Raw genomic sequence first — 19589 nt, 5'->3', positions numbered from 1 at the left:
GCTATCTTAAGAATATCCGAGTCCCTGATCTTCAACTGGTGATAACCTGAACGGAGATCAATCTTGGAGAACACTCTCGCTCCATGAAGCTGGTCAAAAAATCATCGATACGAGGCAAAGGATACTTGTTCGTGATTGTTACTTTGTTCAACTACCTGTAATCAATGCACATCCTCATCGTGTCATCCTTCTTTTACAAATAGAACAGGCGCATCCCAAGGAGGCACACTAGGTCGAATAAACCCCTTATCAAGGAGTTCCTGAAGCTGCTCCTTTAACTCCTTCAACTTCCCTGGTGCTATACAATACGGTGGAATAAAAATGGGCTGAGTGTCCGACACTAGATCAATAACAAAATCAATATCCCTATCCAGTGGCATGCCCGACAGGTCTTTAGGAAACACATCAGGAAAATCCCTCACAATAGGAACAAAATCAATACTAGGAGTCTCTGCACCGACATCCCTCACAAAGACTAAATATGAAAGACAACCCTTTCCAACTATCCGCTGGGCCTTCAAGAACGAAACCACCCTACTAGGGACAAAATCAGTCGAACCTCGCCACTCAATCCGTGGAATACCCGGCATAGCCAATGTCACTGTCTTAGTATGATAGTCTGAAATAGCACAACACGAATATAGCCAATCCATGCCCAATATCACATCGAAGTCCACCATACAAAGCAATAACAAGTCCACTCGGGTCTCTAGACCCTCAATAGTCACCACACACGACCGGTACACACGGTCCACAATAATAGTATCGCTCACCAGAGTAGATACACAAACAGATGGAACAAGAGACTTGCAGACTGAGACAATACTTATAATCATAGCATCTAAAGCAATAACATCGGGTCGAGCTAGGAGTGCATAGAAACGGGTCTGACCACCACCTGATCGACCTTCCCCTTTGGGGCGACCCTTCGCTGACTGACTTCCACCCCTAGCTGACTGGATGGGTGGTGGTGAAGTAATAGGCGATGAAGCTGATGGCTGACTCTTCTGTTGAGATGAACCCCCAAGACGATGAGGACACTGCCTCCATATATGGCCAAACTCTCCACACTCATAGCAACTCCCTGGTGCTAGAGACAGGGACTAAAAGGAACCCCTAGTACCAGAATGACTAGCAGATGCACCGAGCATAGAAGAGCCCTGAATTGATGGAGCACAGGATGAACTTTGGGCTGGGAGGGCACTGAGTGATGAATGGCCCTGATGAGAACTGTGAGTACCATGACCTGATGATGCCCTACGATAACCTGGGCTGGCTAACTGAGCATGCCTGAATGGACGGCTTTTGTCGTGATAAAACTGACCTCTCGAAGGAGCTCCACCATAACTACCAGAGGCCTCCCGCTCATATCGCTCCTAGCGACGAACTGGCTTAATCTCGCGCGCAATGTCAATAACCTCCTAAAAAGTAGCACTAGACACCCTCTCCCTGGTCATGAGAATCCAAAGCTGATACGTAAGGCCATCAACGAACCTCCTAATCCTCTCTCTCTCCGTAGGAACCAACCAAACAACATGACGAGCTAACTCCGAGAACCTCATCTCATACTGTGTCACAATCATATCTCTCTAACGCAACCACTCGAACTGCCTGCGCAGCTCCTCTCTACGAGAATGTGGCACATACTTCTCCAAAAAGAGAACAAAGAACTACTTCTAGGTAAGGGGTGCTGCACTAACAGGCCTACACCTCTAATAAGCCTCCCACCAAGTGAATGCGGCTCCAAAAAACTGAAAAGTGGTAAGTTCCGCTGGTCTCCAAAATACCCGCCGTACGAAGAATCCTCTAACACTTGTCCAAGAAACCCTGAGCATCCTCGCCCTCTATACCACTAAAAATCGGAGGCTGAAGTCTACCAAACCTCTCCAACCTGCGATGCTCATCTATGGCATAGCAGGAGCTATATACTCCTGAACAGCTGCAACCGACTGGGCTGGAGGTGCCCCCAGTGGCTGAAGTCCCTGCATGACCTGCTCAGGCGTGCGAGCGGCGAGAGTCTAAGTGCCTACCCTAGCCTAAGAAGTAGTTGCGGCTATAGTAACTGAGACCGCCTGAGCTAGGCCAGTGCATACTGATAGAATCTAAGCTAGGGCCTCCTGAAGACCTGGAATCACAATGGGCACAACTGGTGCCTGAGTTGGTGCTGCTGGAGCGTCCACAACTGGGACTTGATCCTGAATTGGAAGATCTGCATGTGCTGCCCTAGTTGTTGTGCGGGCTACACCTCTACCCCTACCACGGTATCGAGCACGTTCTCGGACTCTTGTGGCCCCAACTGGTGGTACTGGTGGTTGTCCATCCTGGCCGGTAGCATGTGTCCTCACCATCTATGAGAGAATAGAATAACAGAAGTTTATTACTCGGATCAACAGATTTGCACGACAAGAATTTTAAGAATATGAAGTTTTCCAAAAGGTTGTAAAGCCTCATGAGGATAAATACAGACATCTCCGTACTGATCCGCGAAACTCTACTAAACCTACTCATGACTCGTGAGACCTATGTAAATTAGGCTCTGATACCAACTTGTCACGATCCCAAACCGGACCCGGTCGTGATGACGCCTATCGTAAAATAAGGTCAGCCGACATAAACCCTCAAACCATTTAATACAGTTATAATAATTGAATTTTAAGTCATAAATAAACTATAAATCCCAAAATAAAGAGTGAAATAGAACAATTGCGGAAATAACACAGCCTGACATCGGTGTGTCACTAGTCATGAGCATCTAAACATCCATCTAAGAGTATGAAAAGACTACACAGTCTAGTACAAATCTAGTACAAGGAAATTAAAGCTAGGAAGGAGAAGCACTGGGCTGCGAACGTCGAGCAACTACCTAGTCAACTCTGAATAAGCCTGCGGTGAAAGCAAATCAGCCCTCGCTAGCGTGGCCCGAGACTCCTAGATCTGCACATAGGATGCAGGGAGTAATGTAAGTATGCCAACTCAATAAGTAATAAAAGTAAAAGCACATGAGCGATAAGAAAACACGTAAAACACAACAATATGCTACAAAGAGGTAGTATAAAACCAGAACAATGTAATAAAAACAGTAAAAACTCGTAGAAATACCTTAGTTCAGTAAAAACCTCTTTAAAATGTCTTTTAGCAGTTTAAACGAGTTAATGAAAACAGAGAGAAAAGATAGATACATAAATTAGCCCCTCGGGCAAAATACCAACAAAATCAGCCCCACGGGCAATAACATGGAACAACATCAGCCCCTCGGGCTATAACACATCTCATACTGGGTACCCGCGCTCACTAGGGGTGTACAGACTCTAGGAGGGGCCCCTTACGATCCAAGCGCAATAATAAGCCATCTCATGACATAATCAAACAGGCTCTCGGCCTCATATCAAGCCACCTCGTGGCGTAACAACTGAGGCCCTTGGCCTCATATTCATGAATCATCACAATATCATTGCGGCGCGCAGTCCGATCCCATAATAACCTCACAACATAGGCCCTCGACCTCACTCAGTCAGAAACCTCTCAAAGCCACTCGAGCATAGTAAAATATGATGCTCAGCTCAAAATATCATTTAAGTTGCCAAAATAGAGTAAATATGGCTGAGTTAAAAAAACAGTGGAATACATCATGATTGAGTACAATATGAAGTCAAAATAGTGAGGAATAGTAGTAAAAATCCCCTAAGGGTCCAAAACAGTTGGCACGAGGCCTAAATATGGCATTCAACTAAAAATATGATGATAACAAACAGTTTTCAATCAAATACGCGGTTAAACAGTCATACGAGATGGACTAAGTCACAATCCCTAACGCTGTACGACTTCGCATTCGTCATCTAGCATGTGCGTCACCTTAAAGTAGTACAACGATGTGAAATCCGGGGTTTCATACACTCAGGACAACATTTACAATTATTACTTATCTCAATCCGGTCCAAACTCTAGCCCGCGGTGCCTTTGCCTCTTGAATCGGCCTCCGGATGCTCCAAATCTATCCAAAAATAGATTTATACCATCAAAATATGCTAAGGGAACAAAGCCTACTCAAAAATAATCAATTTACATCACAAATCCCGAAATTGGCCAAACCCGACCCCTGGGCCCACGACTCGGATTTTGATAAAAATTACAAAACTAGAATCCTTACACTCTCACGAGTTCGTACATATCAATTACATCAAAATCCGACCACAAATGACCCCTCAAATCCCTAGATTTAGGTCTCCAATTTTCAAGCCCTAACTTCCAATTTTTAGGCTTAAATTCCACAAATTCCATGATTAATTAGGTAGAAATTACATTAGGATTGAGTATTAAGTCCATAAATTAACCTCCAAGTGTTTCCCCTTGATTCCCTTTTCAATCCTCCTAAACAATCTCTAAAATCGCCCAACAATGGTGAAACTTAGACCCAAAATCGCGGATATGGCCTTCTAAAACATTCTGCCCAACACTTAAAATCTCTTCTTCGCGAACGCGGTCAACGCCTCGTGTTCGCGAAGCACAAACTTATGTTGACCACTTTTCCCTTCATCGCGATCGTGACTCCCCATACACAAATGCGAAGGCTTGGCTTCCCCACTCATCGCGAACGCGACTCCCCCACCCGTGAACGCAAAAAACAAATCGACCTGGACCCAGCTGCTCACCTTTCCTCTACGCGAACGCGGATAAACCCATGCGAACGCGATGACCATGAGCATTAGCCCTTCGTGAATGCGGGACCACCTTCACAAATGCAAATGCCAAATTCCACTGCCTCACCTCCTAACCCTTCGCCAATTCGCCAAAATATCACTTATCAACCGGAAAATGAAAAAATTTCAATTTCGCCAATTTAAGCCTAAATCTACTCCAGACCTCCAAAATACATTTCAATCACGCTCCTAAGTCCCAAATCACCTCCTGAAGCTATCCGAACCATCGGAACCCACATTCGAGCCCTTTTTCACATAAGACATCCGGTTGACCTTTCCAACTTAAGCTTACTCAAAAGAGACTAAGTGTCTCAAACCTTATCAAAACCTTTCCGAACCCGAGCCAACCAACTCGATAACACATAATACATCAGAGCAAGGTAACAAGAAGCAAAAATGGGGGAAACGAAGCAGTAACTTATGAAACGACCGGCCAGGCCGTTACAATTGATTGTGTATTTTTTGGTTATTCTCTAACCAATAAGTCTTATAGATTCTTAAATATTGAAATTTCAAGTCCACACTTAATTGTTGAATCTGTACATGCTAACTTTTTTGAGCATATTTTTTCCTAAGAAAGAAGGATATCCAAAACAAGATACAAGTTCTTCTACATCTCCTCTTAAAAGAAAAGTACTTGAATCATTGGAAGAAAGTCAATCAAGACACAGTTCTAGATCAATCAAACTAAGAGATTTTGGACCTGATTTTCAAGTCTATTTGATAGAAAAAGATCCTGAAATTTATGCTGAAGCAATGTCTTCACATAATGCTACTTTTTGGCGTGAAGCTATTGAAGATGAAATGCATTCTATCATCTTAAATAACACTTGGATTTTATCAGATCTTCCTCTTGGATATAAACCTATTGGCTGCAAATGAGTTTTAAGGAAAAAATTGACGTATGATGGTACTTTAGATAAGTACAAAGTGCGTTTGGTGGCAAAAGATTTTACTCAAATGAAAGATATTGATTATTTCGATACTTTTGCACCAGCAGCTCGGATCACATCCGTTCGGCTTTTAGTTGCTTTAGCAACAATTCATGGATTGATAATTCATCAAATGGATGTGAAGACTACATTTCTGAATGGAGATTTAGATGAAGAAGTTTACATGAAACAACTAGAAGGATTTGACATTCCTGGTCAGGAACATAAAGTTTGTAAGCTTCTTAAAACTCTTTATGGATTAAAACAAGCTCCAAAGCAATGGCATGAGAAATTTTAAAAAAATATGATTTCTTATGGCTATTTAATTAATGATGGTGATATTTGCATATTTAGTAAAATTCAAGGAAACTCTGGTGTTTTGATTTGTCTATATGTAGATGACATGTTGATATTTGGAACTGATATTAAATGAGTCAAGGAAACTAAATCATTTCTTGTTTCTCAATTTGAAATGAAAGATCTTAGAGAAACTGATGTGATTTTGGGCATTAAAATTGCCAGATAAGATAATGGCTTGACACTTACTCAATTAAGTTATATTGAGAAAGTTCTAAAGAGATTTGGTCATTTTGATGATAAGCCTGCTCCTACTCCATTTAATCCTAACATCAAACTAGTGCGGAACTCTAGTGATGGTGTTGATCAATTGACTTATTCTCAGATTGCTCGAAGTCTAATGTATTCCATGCATTGCACTAGGCCATATATTAGTTATGCAGTAGGAACCTTAAGCAAGTTCACTAGTAACCCCGGAGTTGGGCATTGGAATGCCTAACTTCGTGTTTTAAGGTACTTAAAGGGTATAATTAATGTTGGCCTACATTATTCTATATTTCTAGCAGTTCTTGAAGGCTATAGTGATGCTACTTGAAATTCTGATCGAATGACTCTAAGTCTATTACTGCTTGGATTTTCACTTTGGCTGGAGCAACAATCTCTTGGAAATCAAAGAAGAAACATGTATTACTCACTCAACAATGGAATCAGAATTTATAGCTATGCCTTCTGCTGGAGAAGAAGCTGATTGACTTAGAAGTATTATGGTAGATATTCCTATATGGAGTAAGCCAATGCCACCTTTGACTATCTATTGTGATAATAAAGTTGATATATTTCGGGCTTCAAGTGATTGTTATAATAGAAAATCAAGACAAGTTCGTCTTAAACACAATCATGTGAGAAGATTATTGGAGGATGGCGTAATATACCTTTATGTGAAATCCAGGTTTAATTTAGCAGATCCTTTGTCTAAAGGATTAGGCAAAGAGTTGGTAGTAGAGACTTGTAAAGGGATGGGAATAAAACCTGTTGTAAACTGATTGTACTTTATAGAAACCCTACCAAATGATATCATCTTAGGTTTAAAGGGACAAATAAGTAATGTTACAATAATTGAGCACATTAATAAAATTTTCATTTGCAGAAAATTTGTCATAGATGTGCATATTCCTACTGTAGAGAAGGATGAGATTTTATTCTCTTAATAAATCTATAAGATCGATTCCGATTGGGGTGTGTAGGAACACTCCCGATAGATTTACTGATACTTTGGTTTGAAGGAGGGTGAGATTAATTTCTCTTAATTAATTCATAGACTATTTGGTCGGAGTATGCAAAGTAACTCTTGATGAATTCATCGCTCTAAGTGTGAAGTGGAGGCCGATTCAATAAGATTTTTGACAGGAAAATCTTAAAGCACTTAGTGTGAGCACGTGATTTTTGCCCTATATGAGAATCACTCCCAAAAAATTCAAAATAAAACAATTTTCCGTTGTATACAATTTTTGTATTTTTGTGGTATTTTTTTGTATAATTATTATTTTTATTTGTGCATGTTTATTTGTTAAATTAATAAAAAATACAAAAAAATATGTCGCATTTGCAGTTAGGATTTGGTCCTACAATTGTTAGTAATTAAGTTTGTTTTAAAAAAATTACAAAAATAGGCATCTTTTGCGTTTTTAGCATTTAATGTCCAAATATACAATTTTATGTTTAATTGCTACTTAATTATGCGTTAATTGTTATTGGGAATTAATTTGCGCTTTTATAACTTAATTTAGTTCTTAATAATAATTTAAGTATTTTATAATTTAGTTCTAGAAAAATAAAAGAAGAAAGAGAGCAAAAATACAAAGAAAAATCGGATTGGGCCATTTCTTCAAATTTCAACCCCAAGCCCAAATAATTGTCCAATCTTCCCCATGATCCGGTCCATTTCAAACCGGGTCGACCCAATCTATAACCCAATACCCCCTATCTTGCATTTCAAAAAAAAAACAAAGCAAAACAAAAAAAAAAAAAGGAAGAAAACCCTAAAAAATCCCTCTCTCTCATCCGCCCCCCCCCCCTTTCTCTTTCTCTCTTTTCTTCTTCTTCTTCAAACATCCAAACACCCCATCCATGGCTGCCCTTCCCCTGCCTCTTCTCCTTCACATACACACACACACAACCACGGCAACACAACACACACACACCCGCCGCCCGTATTTCTTCTTCTTCTTTAAGATCGCGAGTGTTTCTTCTTCTTCAAGTTCACGTTGATCGTTGCTTCTTCTTCTTCCTCACTTCATGCTGCTGCGTGACTGCTTCGTCCAACATCTACTGCTGCTCACGTTTTGCGTTGCTGCTGCCCCGTCCGGCATCGTTTCCACGGTTGTCCGCTACCTCTCCTTCAAGCTCTTCGTTTGTCCGTTCGTGATCGTCTTCGGCATCAAATGATTTTGGTGCGATATTTGTTTCCGGCATTACAAGTGTAGAAATTAAGGGTTGAAGATTAACTAGCCTTTCAAAAAATCTGAAAATTTCCCTTGGTTTCTGTCCGTTATTTTCAGCATTCCTGGATTTTATTTTGAATTTTTCAAATCTGTCACTGGGGTTTTTCGTTGACTGGTTATTGCTGGTTATTGTTGCTGTTGTTGTGTTACGTATTACGTTGCTGACTTTCTTCTTCTTATATTGACAATATCAGGTACACAACTATAATTTTGGCATTTTGTAAGCTGAAATGAAGAATGGAGTGTTAAATTTTTAATTTAGTTTTAATTTTTTATTTCTTTTTGTATTGTATTTAGGTTATTCATGTATTATTATTCTGTAAATCACTGTCATTTGGCATAACTAGGCATATTATAGCGACATATTAAATAACGCCTTAACTGGATTATTAGGAAATATATTTAAGCCTGATTACTAATTAAAACTGTTTAATAATAAAAATAGAAGAAATAACGTAAAAAATGGCGTTATTGAATCAGTTTGGCAAAAATTGAATAAGTTCCTTATACATAAGGTTTTTCGTCAACGTTAAGTTAATCGGAATCATGTAGTTAATTTCAGTTAAAACATGAATTAGTTTGCGAATCAAGTATTAGGACATGATGTGAATTAAAACAAAGTTAGTTAACGTTAAATTGTTTAATTTTTTAGAAATATGGTTTAGTAATCAAGTTTTTTTTTTCATTTTTCAGTATTTGTAAATAATTAGTTTCAATAAGCTTAAGTCATACTAACAATATAAATTTTAATCCAACTATGGTATAATTAGTTTTTTTTTTTTTTGACAATTCCATGTTGTATTTATAATTATCATTTTTATTACTTTCTATTGATATTTGTTTTTTTCTTCTATTTAATATGTTATTTTTAAGAATGCAGAGATTGATTTTATATTTATAGACAAACTTAGTAATAATAAAAAGGTAGTCATTAAAGGATATTCTTAAAATAAGGAAGGATTTCGCTAAAAATAAATAGATGTAAATAATACAAAAATTTACAGGATTCTCCAATCTCATTTATTTATTTAATTATTTAAAAAAAATGTATTTAGAATTTGGGATGGATTGTTTAGTGAATTTCACTTCCTTCCCCAAAGATAATGACGCGCTAGACTCTTTAGGCGCGATTTAATTAATTTTACCTTCTTAAACTCGGATGCGCATTTCATGCGACCCAAATCTAAATCCTAAAACATTGAATAAAAATGTGTTCCGGATTGCGGGTGCATTTCATGTGACGTAATCCAAAGACATGTTTTAAACGATGTTCACAATTTTTTTTTATAAACAAAATAATAATAATAATAATAAAGTGGTAAAGAGTTAAAATTGGCACATCGGTTCATAATTGTATTAAAATCAGATAAATAAGCCAAATATGACAGTTGAGCGACCGTGCTAGAACCACGGAACTCGGGAATGCCTAACACCTTCTCCCGGGTTAACAGAATTCCTTATCCGGATTTCTGGTACGCAGACTGTAATATGGAGTCATTCTTTTCCTCGATTCGGGATTAAAATTGGTGACTTGGGACACCCTAAATCTCCCAAGTGGTGACTCTGATAAAAATAAATAAATCCCGTTTCGATTGTTCTTTAATTGGAAAAACTCCTACGCCCTTCGCGGAGGTCGGAAAAAGGAGGTGTGGCAGCTCTGGCGACTCTGCTGGGGATAAAGACCCAGAACCACTGGTTCAGGGTTAGAAATTCGAGCTTATATAAATTGTTATATTTGGTTTTATCTGATTTTGTTTCATGTTTTGGCTCAATGTGCTGATTGGTTGCCTTTTATCGCTTTGATACTACGTGAACTGTATATAAATTGTGCCGAAACCCATCTTCTCTCTGAGTCTTCTTAATCATGAAGAAGGGCGTACTTCGTACGACTTCTTTTCTGTATAGTGTCAAATCCCAATTTAGAACGAGGTTAGGACAAGTTGCTAAGCCGGTGAAGCTTCTGTATTCCCGGTACGCTGCCCCCCCTCGGCTCGAGTTGTTCGCTCGGGTAAGCCAGGTCTAGAACAAACACTTAGGTTTTTAAACTTAGTATAACAAAGCCTCATGCCGGATCCCTAGTAGGAACGTTTGTTTGCATCACGTGCATTTGACTTTGGAGGCTCAACACAGGGGTTGGGTCTGTCTAGGACAGGTGTACCCAAAAATGAAAATGACCATCCTGATGGATCTTACTTGTTACTACTTGCGCATTAATTTGATTCGGACTTGTGTGTTGACTGACTTGTGAATATCAGGAATAATATTTTGAAACTGGAAAAAAGAAATAGCGGTTAGGGAATCGATTGTTTATTTTTGAAAAAAAAACAAATGCCCAAATACTGTCAAAACTCCGCCGAAATTTTAAGAAAATAAGAAAAAAAATGTCTTATTGGTTTGTTTTATTAAAAGCAAAAAAAAAAAGTCGTTGTTCTGTTTTGTTTTTCAAAAAAATAGAAAAAATATATAGTTTGTCTTGTCATGAAAATGAAAATGAAAAAGAGTCTTATTTTTTAAAAATGTTTTTTTTGTTATTTATTTGTTTATGAAAATGCAAAAAATAAAAAATATAAAAAGAGTCTTTCATTATATATATATATATATATATATAAAAAGAGTCTTTCATTATTTGTATATATATATATATATAAGTCCAAAAAGTTTTTCTTTATTTCCAAAATATATATGTATATCTTTATTAGTTACAAAAAATATTTGTCTTGCCAAAAGTCTAGAAAAGTTTTTTTTGACCCCCAATTTTCAAAACCCCCAATTTTCAAAACAAAAAAAATCCAAAAATATTTTCCATTAGTGACTTCTTTAGAAAGTTTTTTTTTAAAATAAATAAATAATAATAAAAAAAAAATCCGAAAATGTTTTGATTCTTCTTTCAAAATTGGAAAAGAAAATTCAAAATTCAAAAAACATTTTTAGAAGCATTTCTTTTATTAAAGGTAAAATTCCGAAAAACATTTTCTTTTTCTTTAGAATAAAAAAAAAACAAATGAAAATTAAAAAAAAAAAATCTTAGAAGTGTTTCTTTTAAAAATAAAATCAATCAAAAATCCAAAAAATAATACTTCCTTTCTTCTTTTAAAGTAGTTCTTTCACAAATTCAAAAAAAAATATAATAATAAAAAAAAATTTAGTTCATCTACTTATTCTTGATAGCCCGAACTACGCGGGTTTGATTCTCACCGGATGTGAGATACGTAGGCAACCCTCATCGGGTCCAACCTCCCCTTTTGCTAAAAAAAAAAGGGTCAAAATGCGAAAAAAACTATTTTTAGAAGTCTTTCTTTCAAGAAGCCCGAAAAAAAAACATGATTGAAATGATTAAACTGCCTAGGTACATTACATTACAACATGCAATTGCGATATGTGTTAAAACTTTAACGCTGAAAAGTTTGTTGTATACCAGAAGTTTCGATCAGTTAGTTGTTAGAGCGTACTGGCACCGTACCATTATCAAACAAGATCAAAAGGTCCTATACCAGAGAGCATGACTGGGTCAGACAACAGCGTTGAGTCAGAAAAAACGGCCAATCAGATGCTGAAGGAAGCCTTGGAGAAAATGGAAAAAATGAGGCTAGAAATGAATGAAATGCAGATAGCCTTAGCTAGAGCCCAGAAGGGGCAAGAACTACCCATTACTCCTACCCTCCAACCAGTACACACGCCGAAATACCCCTCTCCCAGTCCTTCAACAAGTTTCCTAAGCCATCACTATTATCAGGGAAGAGAGGCTTATGATTCCCAAGCTCCACCACCCACTCAAAACCCTCCTCCACCAAATGTTCCCGTCTTTGTGGCACCTCCCCCAACCCCATTGCACAGATCATCCAGTGAGCCACTGTTTCAGGCTCACGACACACAATATTACGCCCCTGAACTCACATTCAAAGCACCCGAGCCACATACCTATAATCCCCACTTTGAGGTCCCGACGGAGATTGAAAAGCCAGCTAAGAGCCCAGAACAAGATGAAGTGATGCGGAAATTTAAAAGCCCGGAGCAGTCCTTCAGGAACATACACGGGTTAGGCAAACAGGTCAGATCTATGCCTTTTCCCTGACGTCCAATTACCAGCAGGGTTCAAGATGCCCAAGTTCGATTTGTACGAAGGGCATGGCGATCCTATGGCACATCTACGGGGCTTTTGTAGTAAGATGAGAGGAGCAGGTGGTAAAGATGAGCTGTTGATAGCTTATTTTGGTCAGAGTTTGAGCGGATCTGCGCTAGAGTGGTATACAAGGCAGGATCCCAGCAGATGGTACACCTGGGACGACCTGGCGCAAGCATTTGCTGGTCATTTCCAATATAATCTTGAGATCGTCCCTGACCGTCTCACATTGTTAAAGCTCGAGAAGAAACCTGGAGAAAGCTTCAGAGAATTTGGTTTTCGTTGGAGGGAACAAGCAGCAAGAGTCGATCCTCCGATGAGGGAAGGTGAAATGGTGGATTACTTCTTGCAGACTTTAGAGCCAACCTACTTTGGTCACTTGGTAACGTCGGTTGGCAAATCTTTCAACGAGGTTGTAAAGATGGGCAGCATGATTGAAGAGCGACTTAAGTCCAACAAAATCCTGAGCTATTCAGCAATTAAAGCAACCACTCAGGCCATCCAGAGCGGTACTGAGCGTGTACTTGGGAAGAAGAAGAAAGAAGATGCCACGACTGTTGAGTCTGGAGCCTGGTTCGGATCTAGAGGCCCGTCACCCTACTATAGCCAACCACAACCCTACCACCAAAATTACCCCCGCACTCTATATAGCCCTCCACGACATTATTACCCACTGCCAGATCCCCATTTTTCCGTTCATCATGCACAAACCTATATCTACGCTCCAGCACACGCACAATGGTGTGCGCCGGCTCCCCAAAATACATACCCACCTCCACCAAACATATATCCACTTCCGAGGGCCTATAGAAATCCTCCAGGGTCAGGTTTCCTTGGGAATCAAGCTTTTAAGAATGAGAGGAAGTAGAAATATACTCCGTTGGGAGAATCCTATACTACCCTGTTCCACAAATTGAGGCAGTTAGGCCTATTGAATCCTATTGAGCCCAAATTGCCAAATCCCCTTCCTGGAAATCTTGACCCTTCAGCAAGTTGTGAATATTGTTCGGGGGCTCCCGGACACGATACTGAGAGATGTTGGAAGTTGAAGAATGTCGTGCAAGAGCTTATTGACACAAATAGGATCGAGGTTCAGGTTCCAGAGTCGCCAAACATTAATTAGAGTCCGCTACTAGCGCACCATGAGACCCACATGATCGAACTAGGGCACAAAGAGCTTAAGAATCCCTCATAAACGGTAATGATGATCCGTGCCGGTGAAAATAGTTCGAAAAAATAAAAATCGACCAGGAAAAGCAGGGGTGCAGTGTATAGATGACAAGTCGGTCATTGTGATGGGGAAAGGGTCCAGCAAGGCAGATGTACAGTTTGTGGGGCTGAAAGCAAAAATCAACAATTGGACGGCTACTCCTCTCCCTATCCGAAGGGAATCTTGGTAGTGGGCTCTGATTTTTCTTTTTTTGTTTTGGATTATTGCAGAGTTGTAATCCAGTTTTGTTTTAGTGAGTGAAAATTTTTCTCTTCTTGTTTTGTTTTAAGTCTGTTTTCTTTTTTTTTTCTCTTTCTAAACAATGCTCTTTATACTGATTCCAATGACATGGCATGCACAACGGATCTTCAACTTAGTCTAAAAAATCAATCTGATTCCGAACTAATTGTACAAAAGGTCAATCATGATGACGAATCGAAATACGGTGATGACGAAGCCTTCGAAGAGACAAACAGAGAGTTAAGCTAGTTGGAAGAGAAATCCAAGCCCAACTTAAATGACACAGAGGCCATCAATTTAGGGGATGCAGACGATGTCAGGAAATTTGAAGAGGGACAACAAGTGTTGAAACGGATCCTCCCACATCAGGCCAAAGAAAAATGGCAAATTTGTCCCGAATTGGCAAGGGCTGTCTATTGTGACCAAGATGTTATCCATTTGCGCTTTATGTCAGACAGATGTCGAGGGAAGATGCATCAACATGGCTATTAATTGTAATTGTTGTTTGTTTGTTTGTACTTGGCATTTATCGGAGAATGAAATGACGGAGGCAATTCTTTCTTCTAGCCGAACACTTTTAACCTTTGCTTTACCCCTTTGAGCCTTACTTATTCCTTCATACCCCTCTCTTGGAATCATTAATGAAAACGAAAAAAAAGGAAAATAATAACAAAAACAAAGGAGTCATTGGGAACTACGTTTGACCTGATTCCTCAAAGAAGGATACGTAGGCGCCTCACGGCTCGGTCATAGTGTAACCAAAAATAAGAATCCCCAAGCGATAAACTGGGGCAGAAGTTATATTTGTAATATTGGGAAAGAAGTTCGATTCCAAGAGTTGTAATAGTTTTTACCCATCAGAATTATTTTGAACCCTTTTGATGCCCCATTTTCTTTTAGCCATAAACAAAAACCCCTGTTGATATCCAAAAAAGACCTCCCGATCAGAATCCGAGGAGTGCCAAGTCGGGCAAATGAAAGCAGAGAAAAGTCGGCAACGAATTGATAACCTAAAAAATCCCAAGCAAAGAGTCATATCAGTAACACCAATCTCCAGCTTAGAAAAATAAAGTGAGAAGAGTCTTATCGGTGAAAACCTTCACAGGCACCATAAGGCGACGGGAGTTGAGAGAAATGAGAGAGCCTCATCAGTGAAAACCCCTCGAAGGGCACTATGAGGCAACAAGGATATAAAAGGGGCTAGCAAGATAAGATTGGCAAAAATAATCCGCATCCGGTGAGAGTTAGGCTTCTGCGCATCCCCAGCAAAGTAAGGCCGTCAGAAAAATTGATTGATATAAATAGACTGGGTTGGTTAATCCGGAAATGCATGACATGATCATTGGGATTGATTGTACAATTCAGATAAGTTCTTTTCTTTTTCTTTCCCCAACATTTGTTCAGAAAGACTTTTTCTTTTATCTTTTTGAAGTCATCACTTTTCATTTCTTGGTTTAAAGTGTTTTTCTCCAGTAGTTTGTTTTTAGAAGGATTTTTTTTCCAGAGCTTACTACTAATTGCCAAAATGGTGCGAAGCAAAAGGCGAGCAGGACATGCCAAAAATAAGGCAATGAAACGGAAAGGACGTTTGTTGCAAGACCAAATGATGAGTTGGTCTAAATGTCAAGGGGGTATAATGATAAATAAAACTGAAAAGAAGCAATTGAGAAAACTAAGGATGAAGTTCCATGAAAATCCACAGCAGATCATCGAGATGCAAGAGCATCCTTGGCCGATCATCGACCAAGTTCCAAAAGGGTCGGACAACGTGGAGCGAGGAAAGAAGAGGGGGAAAACCACCCCCAGCGGGAATGTGATCACCAGCAGGAATGTGATCCCCAGCAGTAATATCATCCCCAATAAATAGTATCATCCCCAGCAAGTTCTGATAGTGTAATGGAACACCGAGCAGGGAAGGGAGAAAGGAAAAGACCATCCCCAGCAGGAGTGGCACGACCACTCACCATGTTTTTTTAAACTAACAAAATTTTTATTTGATTTGAAGCAGAGAAAAGAAATGTTACAGATGGCGGAAAGACAGGCCATAAAGAAGATCATCAAACCGGGGCAGAAAATTTTCTCATTGCGAAAATTTTCTCAAAAATCAGGTACCCACTTGGGGAAGGAAGGAAAGCAACGCAGGTCTGGACAAAGTGATATCCCCAGCAATTTTTGGAGGAATGAAACACTAATTTTGAGGAAAGAAGTTTTGAAGGGAGATGGTTCAAGTAAGAGGAAAAATGACTAAGGAGGCGGGAAAGAATAACGCCAACAGAATGTTATACTTTAAGGAGTGTTGAAGTTGGGAGCCCGCCCATATAATAGAGGAATACGTTTCAGTCTTTACATTTCAAGCATTGAAGTTGGGAGCCCGCCCATAAAACAGAGGAATACATTTCAGTCTTTACATTTCAAGCGTTGAAGTTGGGAGCCCGCCCATAGAACAGAGGAATACATTTCAGTCTTTACATTTCAAGCATTGAAGTTGGGAGCCCGCCCATAAAACAGAGGAATACATTTCAGTCTTTATATTTCAAGCGTTGAAGTTGGGAGCCCGCCCATAAAACAGAGGAATATATTTCAGTCTTTACATTTCAAGCGTTGAAGTTGGGAGCCCGCCCATAGAACAGAGGAAAACATTTCAGTATTACATTTCAAGTGTTGAAGTTGGGAGCCCGCCCATATAATAGAGGAATACGTTTCAGTCTTTTCATTTCAAGTGTTGAAGTTGGGAGCCCGCCCATAGAACAGAGGAATACATTTCAGTATTACATTTCAAGTGTTGAAGTTGGGAGCCCGCCCATATAATAGAGGAATACGTTTCAGTCTTTTCATTTCAAGTGTTGAAGTTGGGAGCCCGCCCATAGAACAGAGGAATACATTTCAGTCTTTACATTTCAAGCATTGAAGTTGGGAGCCCGCCCATAAAATAGAGGAATACATTTCAGTCTTTACATTTCAAGCGTTGAAGTTGGGAGCCCGCCCATAGAACAGAGGAATACATTTCAGTCTTTACATTTCAAGCATTGAAGTTGGGAGCCCGCCCATAAAACAGAGGAATACATTTCAGTCTTTACATTTCAAGCGTTGAAGTTGGGAGCCCGCCCATAAAACAGAGGAATACATTTCAGTCTTTACATTTCAAGCGTTGAAGTTGGGAGCCCGCCCATAGAACAGAGGAAAACATTTCAGTATTACATTTCAAGTGTTGAAGTTGGGAGCCCGCCCATATAATAAAGGAATACGTTTCAGTCTTTTCATTTCAAGTGTTGAAGTTGGGAGCCCGCCCATAGAACAGAGGAATACATTTCAGTCTTTTCATTCAAGCATTGAAGTTGGGAGCCCGCCCATAGAACAGAGGAATACATTTCAAGCGTTGAAGTTGGGAGCCCGCCCATAAAACAGAGAAAACATTTCAGTATTACATTTCAAGTGTTGAAGTTGGGAGCCCGCCCATATAATAGAGGAATACATTTCAGTCTTTACATTTCAAACGTTGAAGTTGGGAGCCCGCCCATAGAACAGAGGAATACATTTCAGTGTTTACATTTCAAGCGTTGAAGTTGGGAGCCCGCCCATAGAACAGAGGAATATATTTCAGTCTTTTCATTTCAAGTGTTGAAGCCAGGCGCCCACCTGTATAACGAGAGGAATACTTTTCAGTCTTATACTGCAGATTTTGAAGTCAGTAACCCCACCGGAAGGCAAAAGGTTACAACAAGAATCCCCAGCAGGAAACAATAAAAATCCCAACACCGAAAGGCAGAAGGTGGCAACAAGAAGTCCCCGCGCAAATTCAAGCGCATGAGTCAAAAGAAAGAAAAGACGCGTCTTGAAAAATGGTGTGTGAACATTAAATCATGCCCAACCTAATGAATCTGATAAAGATAATCGTGTCCCCATAGGAACAGCCAAAAAGCTTAATGAAGAAAGCTATGTCCCCAGCGGACCGAACAAAATGATGAAAACTGGTATTCAAAAAAGCAAAGGGCCAAAAGTCTTGGTAAAAAGGCACCAGAGGAAACACAAGCCGACAAAAAGCAAGGCAACCAGAGCAAGGGGAAGACAGATAAGATTCTGTAATTTCTAGCTTAGTCTAGCTTCTTATTTTTTTAAGCATGGTGTAATAAGGAGGTCAGCAAACAGTAAAGTAGCATACAACAGCAGTAACATTGCAGTCCCATGGTAGTCCCAGCTACCAAAACTCCCCGAACTACATTGACCCGATTCCTGTTCAGCCCAGGATATGTAGAAAACCTCTTAAGCAAAGGTTCGGTCAAAAATCTTTCGAAAAATGCTTCACACGGAGTACTCGAACGGGCAAAAATCGCTCGTATTCGCTCACTTTATCTTTGCACGAAAACCCTTCGTGTTTTTTCGGACAAAGAGGGGCAGCTGTGAGCACGTGATTTTTGCCCTATATGAGAATCCCTCCCAAAAAATTCAAAATAAAACAATTTTCCTTTGTATACAATTTTTGTATTTTTTGTGGTTTTTTTTGTATAATTATTATTTTTATCTGTGCATGTTTATTTGTTAAATTAATAAAAAATACAAAAAAATATGTCGCATTTGCATTTAGGATTTGGTCCTACAATTGTTAGTAATTAAGTTTGTTTTACAAAAATTAAAAAATTACAAAAATAGGCATCTTTTGCGTTTTTAGCATTTAATGTCCAAATATACAATTTTATGTTTAATTGCTACTTAATTATGCGTTAATTGTTATTGGGAATTAATTTGCGCTTTTATAACTTAATTTAGTTCTTAATAATAATTTAAGTATTTTATAATTTAGTTCTAGAAAAATAAAAGAAGAAAGAGAGCAAAAATACAAAGAAAAATCGGATTGGGCCATTTATTCAAATTTCAACCCCAAGCCCAAACAATTGTCCAATCTTCCCCATGACCCGGTCCATTTCAAACCGGGTCGACCCAATCCATAACCCAACACCCCCTATCTTGCATTTCACAAAAAAAAAAACAAAGCAAAACAAAACAAAAAAAAGGAAGAAAACCCTAAAAAATCCCTCTCTCCCATCCCCCCCTTCTCTTTCTCTCTTTTCTTCTTCTTCTTCAAACATCCAAACACCCCATCCATGGCTTCCCTTCCCCCGCCTCTTCTCCTTCACATACACACACACAACCACGGCAACACAACACACACACACCCGCCACCCGTGTTTCTTCTTCTTCTTCAAGATCGCGAGTGTTTCTTCTTCTTCAAGTTCACGTTGATCGTTGCTTCTTCTTCTTCCTCACTTCATGCTGCTGCGTGACTGCTTCGTCCAGCATCTACTGCTGCTCACGTTTTGCGTTGCTGCTGCCCCGCCCGGCATCGTTTCCACGGTTGTCCGCTACCTCTCCTTCAAGCTCTTCGTTTGTCCGTTCGTGATCGTCTTCGACATCAAATGATTTTGGTGCGATATTTATTTCCGGGCAGATTTGTTTCCATTCAAGTTCGTCATTGTTTCGATCCGGTTAGTGGGTTTTTGAGTTTCATTTTTTGTCCATAATTTGTTTGATATTTTTCGGATCCAAAATCGATAAATGATTCAATTCTTGTTTTGTTTGTTCATCATTGAAATAATT

Source organism: Nicotiana sylvestris, chromosome 11, assembly GCF_000393655.2.
Source record: "Nicotiana sylvestris chromosome 11, ASM39365v2, whole genome shotgun sequence".
In the NCBI taxonomy this organism is placed as follows: domain Eukaryota; kingdom Viridiplantae; phylum Streptophyta; class Magnoliopsida; order Solanales; family Solanaceae; genus Nicotiana; species Nicotiana sylvestris.
This window is presented reverse-complemented; position numbering follows the sequence as displayed.